Genomic DNA, 12,006 nt, shown 5'->3' on the forward strand with positions numbered 1-12,006 from the left:
GGCGCCTTGGCCCGTTTTTGCACAACACAGGGCATCCGACTGGACCTAGCGTCCGTCGCCCATCCACAGTCAAACAACCAGGTGGAGCGAGCAAATGGACTCATCCTGTCCGGCATCAAGCCCCGGCTGGTCGAGCCTCTGGAGCGCTCGGCTGGCTGCTGGCTCGATGAGTGGCCAACCGTCCTCTGGAGTCTGCGCACGACTCCAAACAAGTCAACCGGCTTCACGCCTTTCTTCCTCGTCTACGGTGCCGAAGCCGTCATCCCAACGGACATAGAGTTCGACTCCCCGCGAGTCACCATGTACACCAAGGAGGAAGCAGAAGAAGCACGTCAAGACGGCGTCGATCTGCTGGAAGAGGGTCGGCTGTTGGCACTCAGCCAGTCCAGCATCTACCAGCAGAGCCTGCGCCGATACTACAACAGGAAGGTCAAGCCGAGATCTTTCCAAGAAGGTGACCTTGTGCTCCGGCTGATCCAGCGAACAGCCGGCCAGCACAAGCTGTCGGCACCTTGGGAAGGCCCTTTCATCATCAGCAAAGTGCTGGGCAACGACTCCTACTACCTGATTGACGCTCAGAAGCCCCGAGCACGCAAGAGGGACGACTCCGGCAAAGAGACAGAGCAGCCATGGAATGCAAATCTCCTCCGAAGATTTTACAATTGATGCAGTATGTACCACGCTACCTTTTGTATTAAAGTACCAAGACTTCGGGCCCCCCGAGACGAGCTTGGGGACTGCCCTCTTTTGTCTATATGATAAAAATTATGCCTACGAGTATATTACTCTTTGTTATGCCGCTTGGCACCGGGCTCGATAGGTCGGCCCGGGGACTTGCCGCCTTGCACTATGAAATGCTTCCTGCAGCTGGACAAGTAGTGTGTGGCGCCTAACCATCTCCTGTCAGAAGTCGCAGCTCGTAGAGCGACTGTACGGTGGGCAGGAGTAAGGTAGAATGGGCGTTCGCATGAAAAATGGCTAAGGACTCAAAGCATAAAACATAGCTTAAGACGGCTTCCATCCTTTTTTCACAAACCGACTCTTGAATAGTCGGCTTGCCGCCTTCTATTCAACTTGCTCAAAAACTCTAAAAATGGCTAAGTACTTGCCTTCCCAAAGTAGCCAAGCATTTGATCCAACGGCAGTCCGCAGAGCGGCTGTCCGACTGGCAAGACAGGCAACTAAGGGAAAGCGGCAAAGGAAAAGGCCAAAAGAGCAATGAGCACGAAAAGACAGAAATCATATAAATATTTACATAGCATAGGACCTTGGCCGAATCTTCGAGCAGAGGTTCAAAATACACCTTGCGGGTGGAATTGTGCAAATTAACAAGTTCTTCAAAGACTACTAAAGCAGATAAAATAGGTGGCAACCTAAGATGCGGCAGACGGATTCGGAGGGTCAGAGGAGATGGCAGCGTCAGGCGTTGGGGCGGCCGGCTGGGCAGTCTCGGCTCGATCGCCCCCGGCGGCAGTCGGCTCGGTCGCACGTGGCTCATTGCTGGAGGCACGGTCGAGCTGAGGCTGGCCGTCTGCTCCGGCTTCTGGTTCTTCCGTCTCGCCTCCGTCCTCCGCCTCGCCTTCCTCCTCGGCGCTGGAACCGATCACCTCCGCCGAGTCCTCGCCGTAGTCTGGGTTCATCCCAAATCTCTCCGGCGGTACCTCCTCGCCGTCTTCAGACCGCTCGGGGACGAAGATGCTGGTGTCGGTGTACTCAGAGATCGCCGTAGCACGCTTGACGAGGGTGTCTTCCGCAGTTGCCAGCTCCGGCTGGGCCTCCGACCGGAGTTTGGCCAGCCGGTCTAAGTCCAGCCCCGGATACCACGCCTTGACGAACTCCAAGGCCCGGCGCGCTCCAGCTCGGGCCGAGGAACCTTTCTAGGCTTCAAGACGACCAGCTGCGACCTCCAGCCAGTCGGAAGTCCGATTGGGGGTGCGCGGAGCCTGCATGTCCGGCCACAGGGCAGCAATCGCCTGGGCGCCGACACGTTGAAGCCGGCACAGCATCTGGTGAGTCGGCCGAAGGCGAGCCTCGATGCTCAGGATATGCTCATCAAGGGTTCGGGGGGCTCGGCGGCGATCTCTGCACCTTCCGCCCTCCGACCTTCACGGTCAGCCTCGACGGCTTGGATGGCGGCCTGCGAGTGCCCAGGAAGAAGTCTGCCAAGACGGAAGAAACGAAGAAACAAGTCAAAAACCGGGATTCGGCACGATTTATAATCGGCAGCTCGAAGAAAGAAAGTAAAGAAACTCACCATCAACAATGTCTTCAATCTCATGGAAGCCGGAGGAGCGCTCGCTCGCGAACTCGGCCAGGAGGGCGGTTTCTGCCTCTTCCGCCTCCTTCTATGTCTTTGCAAGTAGCTCCCTCTGCTCTGCCAATTGAGTGGCCAGCAGATCGCGCTCTGTGGCGAGCTTGCTGCACTCCTCCCCCTTGGCGCGCAACGCAGAGTTGGCTTCGCTCAGCTGCTGTTGAAGAACATCGTTGGCTTCTGAAGAGAAGGAAGAAAGAAGGCGTTAAGTCATTAGTAAAGAAGGTTGTCGGGGAGATCCGGCCCGACTGCTCAGCAGTCGGCCCGAATCTCGGGGACTACAGCCCACGGGTGCGCTAGCGCGCCCCCGCAAAGAAGAAAAAGGACTTACTCCGGCTCTCCGACAAGTCGGCGGTCCGCTTGCCCAGCTCTTCAACGTTACGGTTGAAGGCAGTAACGCGGAGGTTGTGGTAGTCCTGCGACAAATATTTCAGACAAAAGTTAGTACCCAGAGCTCACCAATTAGAGTTTCGGGGCTCCTGCTCAGGAGCCGGCCTGAAACTCGGGGACTACACCTAGTGGGTGTTGGCGCGCCCCCACAGAGAGGAACAAGAAAACAAGGACCAAAGAGAAAACATACCCGGACGGCTGCCCGCGATGCCAGGTACGCCTTGGTGCAGTTCTGGATGGCGTCGCACTCTGCTCGAAGCTTCATTTGGACGTCCAGAAGCGCCTAGTTCAGCGGCCCTGTGCCGACTCCCCGCACCCACCCAATGGGCGCGGCGCTCATTGCTTCGGCATCCGGGATCGCTGAGCTGGCGGTGCCGGTCTCCAGAGGGCGTGGTGACGAGGTCGCTTTCTCAAGACGGCGGTGCGTTGGCGAGACGACTTGAAGGATTAGCCTCGCCACGGCCTCGTCTTCAGTCGGCGGCACCGGAGGGTCCGCTGGCTGTTTGCCTTGCACGCTCCCAGACGGCGACGGAGGCGGCGGCAGAACGATCACGTCCAGCGTGGAGGAGTCGCCGACTTCCTTCTCCATGACGGGGTTCTCGCGGCCGGCTTCCCCAGTGTGCCACGTGAATTACAGAGGCGGCGGCGCAGAGTTCAGCGGGGTGACGAACACCGCCGATTGGCGGTGCGCGGCCTCCTCAGCCTGCCGTTTCGTTGCAGTGACGGCTTCGGCCTCCGCCAGTTTCTTCTTGGCGGAGGCCTCCGCCTTATCGGCCTCCACCTTCTCCAGGTGGGCGACCTCTTCCTCGTTGCGCTTCTCCTGCGCGTTCCGCTCTGTCGCCTCCCGGAGGTCAGCAGCAGGGTCAATCCGCCGAGTGGTGGAGGACGTCTCCGCTGACCCCATGACGGAGGCGGCGACAACCCTCTCAAGAGTGAGGGGAGCCCTGAAGCGAGGGAAGCCAGTAAAAGACTTAGACAAAGCTACAGAGAAAGAATAAAGCGTTGAGACGGAATACTCATGTGGAGACCAGTGGCGGCTTCTTCACTTCCTTACGGAAGCGGATGGCCTTCGCAGCCGCCTCGTCCCGCCGGGTCGCCACAGCCGAACTCTTGGGCTTCTTCGGCCGACTGCCGAACAAAGTCGGCACGGCCCTGTGCTTCTTCCCACCACCTGGAGCACCCGGCACGGCAGAAGATCCCGCACCGGGATGGCTGGCTCCTGTCCGGGGTCGGGGGGTGACCTCCTCATCATCGCCAGGCCAGTCCTCTAGACTGGCCCCGAGCCGCAGGCCGCCTCCTCCTTCGGTGTCGTCTTCCAAAGCCGCCTCCCCTAGATCGGGGTCGTCGACGTCGCTCTCTGCCCGGTCGGCAAGGAACTCGCGGGCCGGCCCCGAGGTGCCGGCTGGTGGATGGAGGAGGGGATTCTGACCAAAGCCGACTGGTCAGGTCGCACAAAACAAACTCGGCAAGAAAGAAGACAACTCGAAGAAAGAAAGAAAGGGCAACTCACTGTAGGTGGGGGGTTGGCGCGGGAGTACGGCTCCTTGCCGAACCGCCAGTCCTCCAGCAACTTGCTATCCGAGAGGTAGTTCACCATATAGGCCACCTCCTTGTGAGGCATGTCCTTGGTGCACATCCGACTCGGGGTCACGGCGCCCGCTCATTTGGCATATCATGTGAGGGCGGCCTTGGAGTGGGAGAACTCGGCGCGCCATGAAGGCGGCCAGCAGGTCCGGGCCGGTCAGGCCCTCCGACTACGTCAGCACTCGGAGTCGTGCGACGGTGCCGGCTCCCGCAGGCGTTAGCGACTTGGCCCGAAACGACCAGTTCGGCAGTCTCCAAGCCGGCGGGCCGGCTTCGAAGGCCGGCAGGTTAACCCAATCGCCCCCCGCGAAGACGCTCTTCACGTAGAAGTACGATCGCTGCCACATCTTCACCAACTTTATCAGCTTGATGGTGGGGAAGGGGTTGTCGGCTCCCGATCTCCGCCCGGCGATGAACGCGCCGCATTGATCCAGCACGCATGCAGCCTGGGTGCCGAGCTTGGAGTAGAAGAACTCCCCCCAGAGCTCAAGGGTAGGGAGGACTCCGAGGAAGCCTTCGCACAAGGCCACGAAGGCAGACATCAGCACCACCGTGTTGGGCGTGAGGTGGTGCGGCTGGAGGCCGTAGAACTCCAGAAAAGAGCGGAAGAAGCTGCTCACCGGCAGCTCCAATCCGCGCAGGCAGTGAAAGCGGAAGATGACCCGCTCGCCCTCCTCCGGCGCTGGGGAAATCTCCTCCCTCGGCGCAAGACGCACCCGCACGTAATCTTCGCCGGGGAGCCGACGAGTCTTGCGGAGGAACTCGATGTGGTCGTCGTGAACTTCTGAGCCGTCCCAGGTGCCGGAACGCACCGAGGAAGGCGCGGCAGCAGAAGAAGAACTCATCGTGAGTTGATCGCCGCGGCGTTCATCAAAGCTTGGGCGCACGGCGGGGCGAGGAAGAAGAAGAAGGAGAAGAGCAAGGACTAGTGGGAAGGAGGGGCACGCGTTCTCTGCCGCTCCCCCCTCCTCCCCCTACTTATAGCCTCATGGGCTGCAGAGCCGAGGGGGCGGTCGTGGGATTTCTGCGCCCACGACCCCACGACCCCCACGTTCCGCGACAAAGTTACTGCGCGCAGTAACTTCACGGGAATCCCAATTGTCTGCACAGGCCACAGCGGATCCGCTCAAGCGCCGAGGCGCGGTAATGGCGGGCCCCTCCTACGGGCCTGTCCCGTCACGCACGTAGGCTGGCAGACTGGCCTGGCCGCGCGTTGCCACGTGACGGGCCCAGAACAGGCGGTGGCCAGGAAGCTTAGCCTGCAGGCTACTTGGATCCCGCCGCGACGATCAAAATATTGCGCAAGTCAGAATTGGGCGAGTCCGGCTCCTTCTAGTCGGCCCGGCAGAAGTCAAGCAAGATCCATGTCTCGGGCACCTAGAAAGAGAAACTGCTGAGGCTCCTCGGCTGATCGTCCAGGGCGCCTCATCAACTTTGGGGACTACTGTCGGAGTAATGGGCCACGGGTAGGCAAACCCGAGTTCCAGAACCTTTCAAGACATCGGGGCAGGCTGCACCCCTCAAGACCCCAGGACAAAGAGCTACCTTCTGAGAAGTCGGCGGCGAGGCAACCGACTGGCCGCTCGCGGCCGAGTCCCAGGAACGACTTCATGATAAGCTGACTCTTGACTGGCGACTTCCCGAGAAGCCGGCCTTAGGAAGTTGGCCCGCGACTCCAGCAAAACCCCATGACCTCATCAAGATGGACATGACAGGGGAGTGGCTACAGTGAAGACCGCTCACACCACTTTCCAGAGGCAGGCATGGCTATAGTACGCCGTACTCGCGGAGATCTCCGTGCGGTGTGGCACGGTTGCCATGCCAGCCTTGCCATCAGCACCGGTGGACCGAATCCTGCACCCACGACGGCTTGTCCGTACGACCTTGGGGCAGCGGGTCCGACCAGCCAGCGGGGACCCAGAAGACGGCAAGTGCGCCACCAGTCGGACTCGTTGGGAGTCGGCCCCCGGGAGTCGGCCAACTCCTCCCCCGGGTCCCACGCACCATCAACTAGATGTGACAGGGAATGGCAACAGTGATCGCCCGCCAGACGGCGGAGCTGTTGCCACGACCCCATGACTGAGCCCGCGTCATTAGAAGCGCGACTACAGTAATCTGCAGCCGGCAAGACCCGCCCGCGGCGGACGCGGCCTGTCGGCTCCGTACCGAGCCAGTCGGTGGGCCCCAGGAGTCGGCGGATAAGACGGCGGCCAGAGAGACTAACGGCTGGGCCCGCGCACAGCCGGATTACCATTGTACCCTTGGGGGGTAGGCCTATATAAACCCCCAGGGCACCCATGTAAAGGGTTGGAATCCATTAGCTCTAGACCAGATCATATAGGAGGGAGAGAGCTAGCCTTGCCCTCTCCTACCTCCAGGAAACAGCTGAAGTAGCAATCGTGTAAACACTTTGCCATAGTGATCATGCAGAGACCCCGCAGAGCAGCAGTAGGGGTATTATCTCCCTGGAGAGCCCTGAAGCTGGGTAAGATTCGCCGGCGTGCATGTCTTCGCCTCATCCCATTTCCAGGCACCGGCGATGTTCTACTCGCCCCCACCATGATAAGCCATCCTTTGGCATATGTCGCACCCAACCCCCGACGAGCAGTGAAAAAATGCCAATGCGCAGAGCATTGCAGGGAAAACGAAATTTTCTTAGACGCAGACAAAAAACGACCGGAGGGAGTACTACTAGGAGTACTAGTGCGGTGAGATGGTTTCTCAAAGAAGATGATGGAGAAGCAGAGTCAGCGAAGGGTGAAATGATGGTTGCTTCGTTCGTGCTTTTGTGATTTGACGCCACACTGCCTTGTGATTTGTGATAGAAGGGACATGGGAGTAGACTCTGTGCTCTATACTGTACTACATGCGTTCAAGCATGGGAGAAAGAGGAGAGACGTTGCATTTTTCTATTCCTTAAATCAATCAATCAGGGAGCTTCGGTTCCATCTTTTTGGCTTTGGCAACACCGTCCACAATGGTTCCCATGATGCCAAAAGCTATTTTCACATTTGGCTAAACATTGTGGATGCCCTTAACCGTACCACTTGGTTTTGCTCCTGTGTGCTATCTATACAAATCTCAATTATATTGATCTAAAAAATTATAGAATCAAGATTAGTAAAAAGGAGGTGATTTTGCCACGCGGATGGCGGGGGAGGTTTCTTATTTGAGCAATGCTACATCCACGTAATGGTTTACATAAAGTTACGAACTGATGTGATGTGGGACTATTTGATTGGATTAAAGGAGTGGATTAGGCCCACTCCACCTGAAAATCAGGGGGCATATATAGATTAGATGAAAAGTATACGTAGCAGCTACGTTGCGCTTTGTAAGTCTAGGATTAGACTTCTTATTTTCGGAGGACGTTGTCCTGGCGGTTTGCTAGCATGTGGTCCCATGTGTCAGTGCTTTACCAAGCTGATCCGCGCCCCACATGAGGCAGAACAACGGCATAAGCAACACATGGTTAAGTTAAAGAAGATGAGGGAGAAGCGGATTCAGCAACGAGTGAAATGATGGTTGCTTCGTCCCTCCAACTTAACTGTGGGAAAGGCGCAGCTTTGTGATTTGACGCCTCATTGCTCATTACTACACCGGCGCCATGACTGGGGTGCTTCACCCTGACTGCTCTGCACTGTATTCCGGTATGGCACGTGGACCCGGTAGCTTAATGTACCACATGTCGGCAAAAGGGACTAGAAGATTTATGAAAGCGAGCGCTCCACTCTTACGATGGAGGAGTAGATGACACGATGGCCCAGTGAACTGTCACTTGTACTATATAGTACTACAGTTTTGCTGTTTCGTACGATCCATTGATACAAACCCGATTAAACAGGAAAGGGCGGGATTTTTCCCGCGCGGTAGATGATACTGGCCATACATTTCAAAGGCAATTTTAATGTATGCAAACTGAATAATTATAAGTAACAATATGATATCTAGTAAAACTAAAAACACATATGATTTATTGTGTTAGAGTGTAGTAGTAGTGTTGTATTGCATACTGTAGTTGTTAGATGTAACATGCGAGAACGTGTAGAGATGTAGTTTTGGAGGGCCTACAGAGAGAAAAGCGTAATACGGTCACCGAACTTCAGAATAAGCTGATTACGGTCACTATATATGTTTTGCGGTGATTATACGGTCACTTGCTCACAATTCAGCATCGGATTGCACTCTGTTGACCGGCCAAATAGTCTGCATGGCGCCATGTTGTCTAGTTAAATTGACCACATTCCTTGTGGGTCCCACTTATCAGTTAAACACAAATTTACGCAGGCGCGACAAGGCTCCAACCCGTGCGCGGGAATCACCTGGTTGTGTATGTGTCTGTCAGGGCCTGATATGTGCGAATGCACGTGTAGGTTGAGCACTTGAGCGTGAGAGTGTGTGTTGGTCATGTGGTGTACTGGTGTGTGCATGCATGTGTGTGTGCGTGTGAGTGTTGTGTGCGTGCGTGTGAGTGTTACGTGCGTGCGTGGCTATGTGTGTACGTGTGAGTGTTGCATGCGTGCATGGGTGCATGTGTTTGTGTGAGTGTTGCGTGGATGCAGTTCGTGTGCATGCGTGCGTGTGTGTATAATCACCACACCAGCTCATGTATGTTAAAATAGACGGCTCAGCATACCAATACAAGGCCACCTTGTCCGCTGTGCCCGCGGTCATAACTTCGAACCACCGTCCAAATATTTTTGTTGTTGTTTGTTTTCATTCTTACTAGCAAGATGCCCGTGCATTGGACGCAACGTCAAGATGCATTTGTATGAATTATTTGTCTTGTGAGAGAAAAGGATGAACGAGGGAAGGCCTTATTTGCAAATGTGGAGGTGTGTGGTACCTTTTTGAAAAATTGCCAAAGTTTCTTTCCTATCCGTCAGATAAATCAGACGGCCTATATTGCAGGATGGCAGGCACACCATCATCACCAACTCTGTTCTTTATAAGAGTGTATTTTATGTATTTTATAAGAGTGTAGATGTAGAGTAGATACAAGTCGACAGGTGGGCACGATGGTAGTGAGATAATGTGATGCAACACTAGAGGTGCCACGTGGAGCGTTTAACTGGTCAACTAGTCATGTCATGAGCAAATACAGAGTTGTGCGGTGAGCCCGTGACTGTATAATAACCACTAAACGTAAATGGTGACTGTAATGAGTGGATTCTGAAGTCCAATGTACGTATCGTGCTTTCGCTTCAAATACAATGATCGTCATTGCATATGTCGCGAGAGAAAGATGAAACATGCATGAGTTTTCTGGGGGATTACTTTTAGAGGCCTGGAGATAGTTTTGTGTGCAGACGTGAAAGGGGCGTACAGGGGGGTATGCGATGGAGAGAGAGATGCTCTTCGTTTCTCTTTATTATGACTAACTTTGTATATAGTATAAAAATATACAAATTCACAGTGCGGAATAAATATCATTTTGGGCACCATGCAATGCAAATTAGCGTTCGTACTCCTCCATATAACTTTGTAATGTCGTATATATGTAGAAACTCTAAAATAATTTTTTGGCCACGCTTTATTCAAAAGGAATGTTGTATGCGAAATAAATGTGACGAGAGGCCTTTTAGATCAATGGGGTACGTGATGTAACATGTGTGAATGTGTAGTTGATGCATTTGGCGGGGCCTAGAGAGGTATGTTTGTGTATTACGTATTCGAGAGAGGCATGTATAGAGGGGCCGATGGGGGGCGTGGGAGAGATAGCACGAGAAATGAGAGTGGTCTAGAGAGAGAGACGAATATGACGTCACGACAAGAGATTCCATTCCCTTGAGTGTGTATATGCAAGGTGGGAGGGAATAGAGGCACCAGGAGAAATTTTCTGTGTGTGGTGTTTGTGTTGGTATGTGTGGGTGTGAGAAGATAATGAGACGTGGGGGCAGAGGGTGTGTCACCGCATGAGGTCCGATGGGTCGCGGTGAGGCCCTTCTTTCGGTTCGGTCCTGCGCCACATTGGTCAGCCCGTGCCGCATTTAGGAAGACCCATGGATGACTATTCGTACAAGATAAAGATAGCAGAATTGTGAAGGACTCTGTGTCCACTGACAAAGCCGGCTAGGATTTGTAACCCTAGGTTCTCAGACTAAGGTAACCCCATTATCTCTGATATTACTATTCATCCAACCTAACTTTAAGGGGCATCCTACAGAATGCTCTGCTAGGATCATACTCGTCGATTAGGAAGAGAGGTGTGAGACAATGCGTGAGAGACAGGCGTAAAGATAATGTGCGTACATGAGACACGTAGGCAGGTCCATGTATATAGAAAGGGTTGATGAGGATTGTGCGTGTGTATGTTTGCGAGAGGAAGAGTGCTTGTGATAAAGGTTAGTGCAAACAGTTGTAAATGGTTACGAGAGGGAGGGAGGGTTATATCTAGAGCATGTGTGCAAGAAAGACACCTCGAGAGAGAGAGAGTGAGCATGTGTGAGAGACCACCGATGGAGAGTGAAACTACACGTAAAAGACTGCTCTACACATTGATTAAAGATATAAATTGTATCCAAATATTAGGATGGGATCATGATATTTGCAATTCACGTAAGGAGCGGTCATTAATCCATCGGACATCTAGATTCTATCGAATTTGAGCATGTCTATGTTATTATTCAACACAATTGATCCACATAGTTAGTATTTTGAACTCCAGACAATTCATCTCTTTAGCAATCGAATATAAACGTGAGTATAGTTCATGTTGTGTGTGTAAAGCACATTATACATACGAAAGTTACACAATGGACATTATAAATAGCTACGTACGAACTAGCATACATTTGAATTCAACTTAAGGTGGTTTAAAAAATCTAATTCAACATCATGTCCATTCAGTTATTTGAATTTGATATCATGGCATTTGTATACCATACCTAAACTATGGGGGCACCAATCTTTGCTCTGATTTTGTACATTATAGCATATGTAGTCGTGTACAAAATAGATTCAAATTTAGCTCCTCCATTCCAAAATAATCGTAGTTATAGGATTTTCAAGTGTCAAAATTTCAAAAAAGAAGTGGATAATTTAATGAGGTTTTCAAACATACAAGGTCAAATATAATGTTGTTAATTTAGGTCAATCCTCATAGTTCAAGAGTACTCTAAACGTGAATGCTTGTGTTTCAAAATTTCGAACGAAGCGCCTAAAGAGCCTCTACTCGCCCGAAACTGCGCGAGACCAACACTACAAAAAAAAGACACATCCGTGACATTTTGGGCCGAACAAAATTTTTTTCTGTCATACATATGACACTTCTATGACGATAATTGTGACAAAACCCGGTATCATCATAGATGTGGTGGGCTCCTACTTCTATGACAAAAAATCATGACAGAAAATGGGCTTTTCGTCCTGGGCGGGCCGGAGACGCAGCTGCATGACATTCTTTGGGCTGTCCTTGACGGAAAAAACCGTGGTAGAAGCGAGGGGGAGGAAATTTTTGGGGAGTTACCGGTTACGGTGGGAAGTCGGGGGTCAAGCGATGCGCGCTTCTCTCGTACACGTACGCGCATGTGTGCGAGGCGTTGGCTCTAACTGAACCGCGCGAGGCATTGGGCTCTAACTGAACCCAAGTGATTGCACCGCAGGCTACGCGTTACTGAACCCGAGCGATCAACCGATGGCTGTTAACTGAACCCGGTCGAGCGATTCCTTCGCTACTGCTGCTAACTGAAGCCGATCAATTGGATGAACAGTGAGCATTG

Source organism: Triticum dicoccoides, chromosome 2A, assembly GCF_002162155.2.
Source record: "Triticum dicoccoides isolate Atlit2015 ecotype Zavitan chromosome 2A, WEW_v2.0, whole genome shotgun sequence".
NCBI lineage: Eukaryota > Viridiplantae > Streptophyta > Magnoliopsida > Poales > Poaceae > Triticum > Triticum dicoccoides.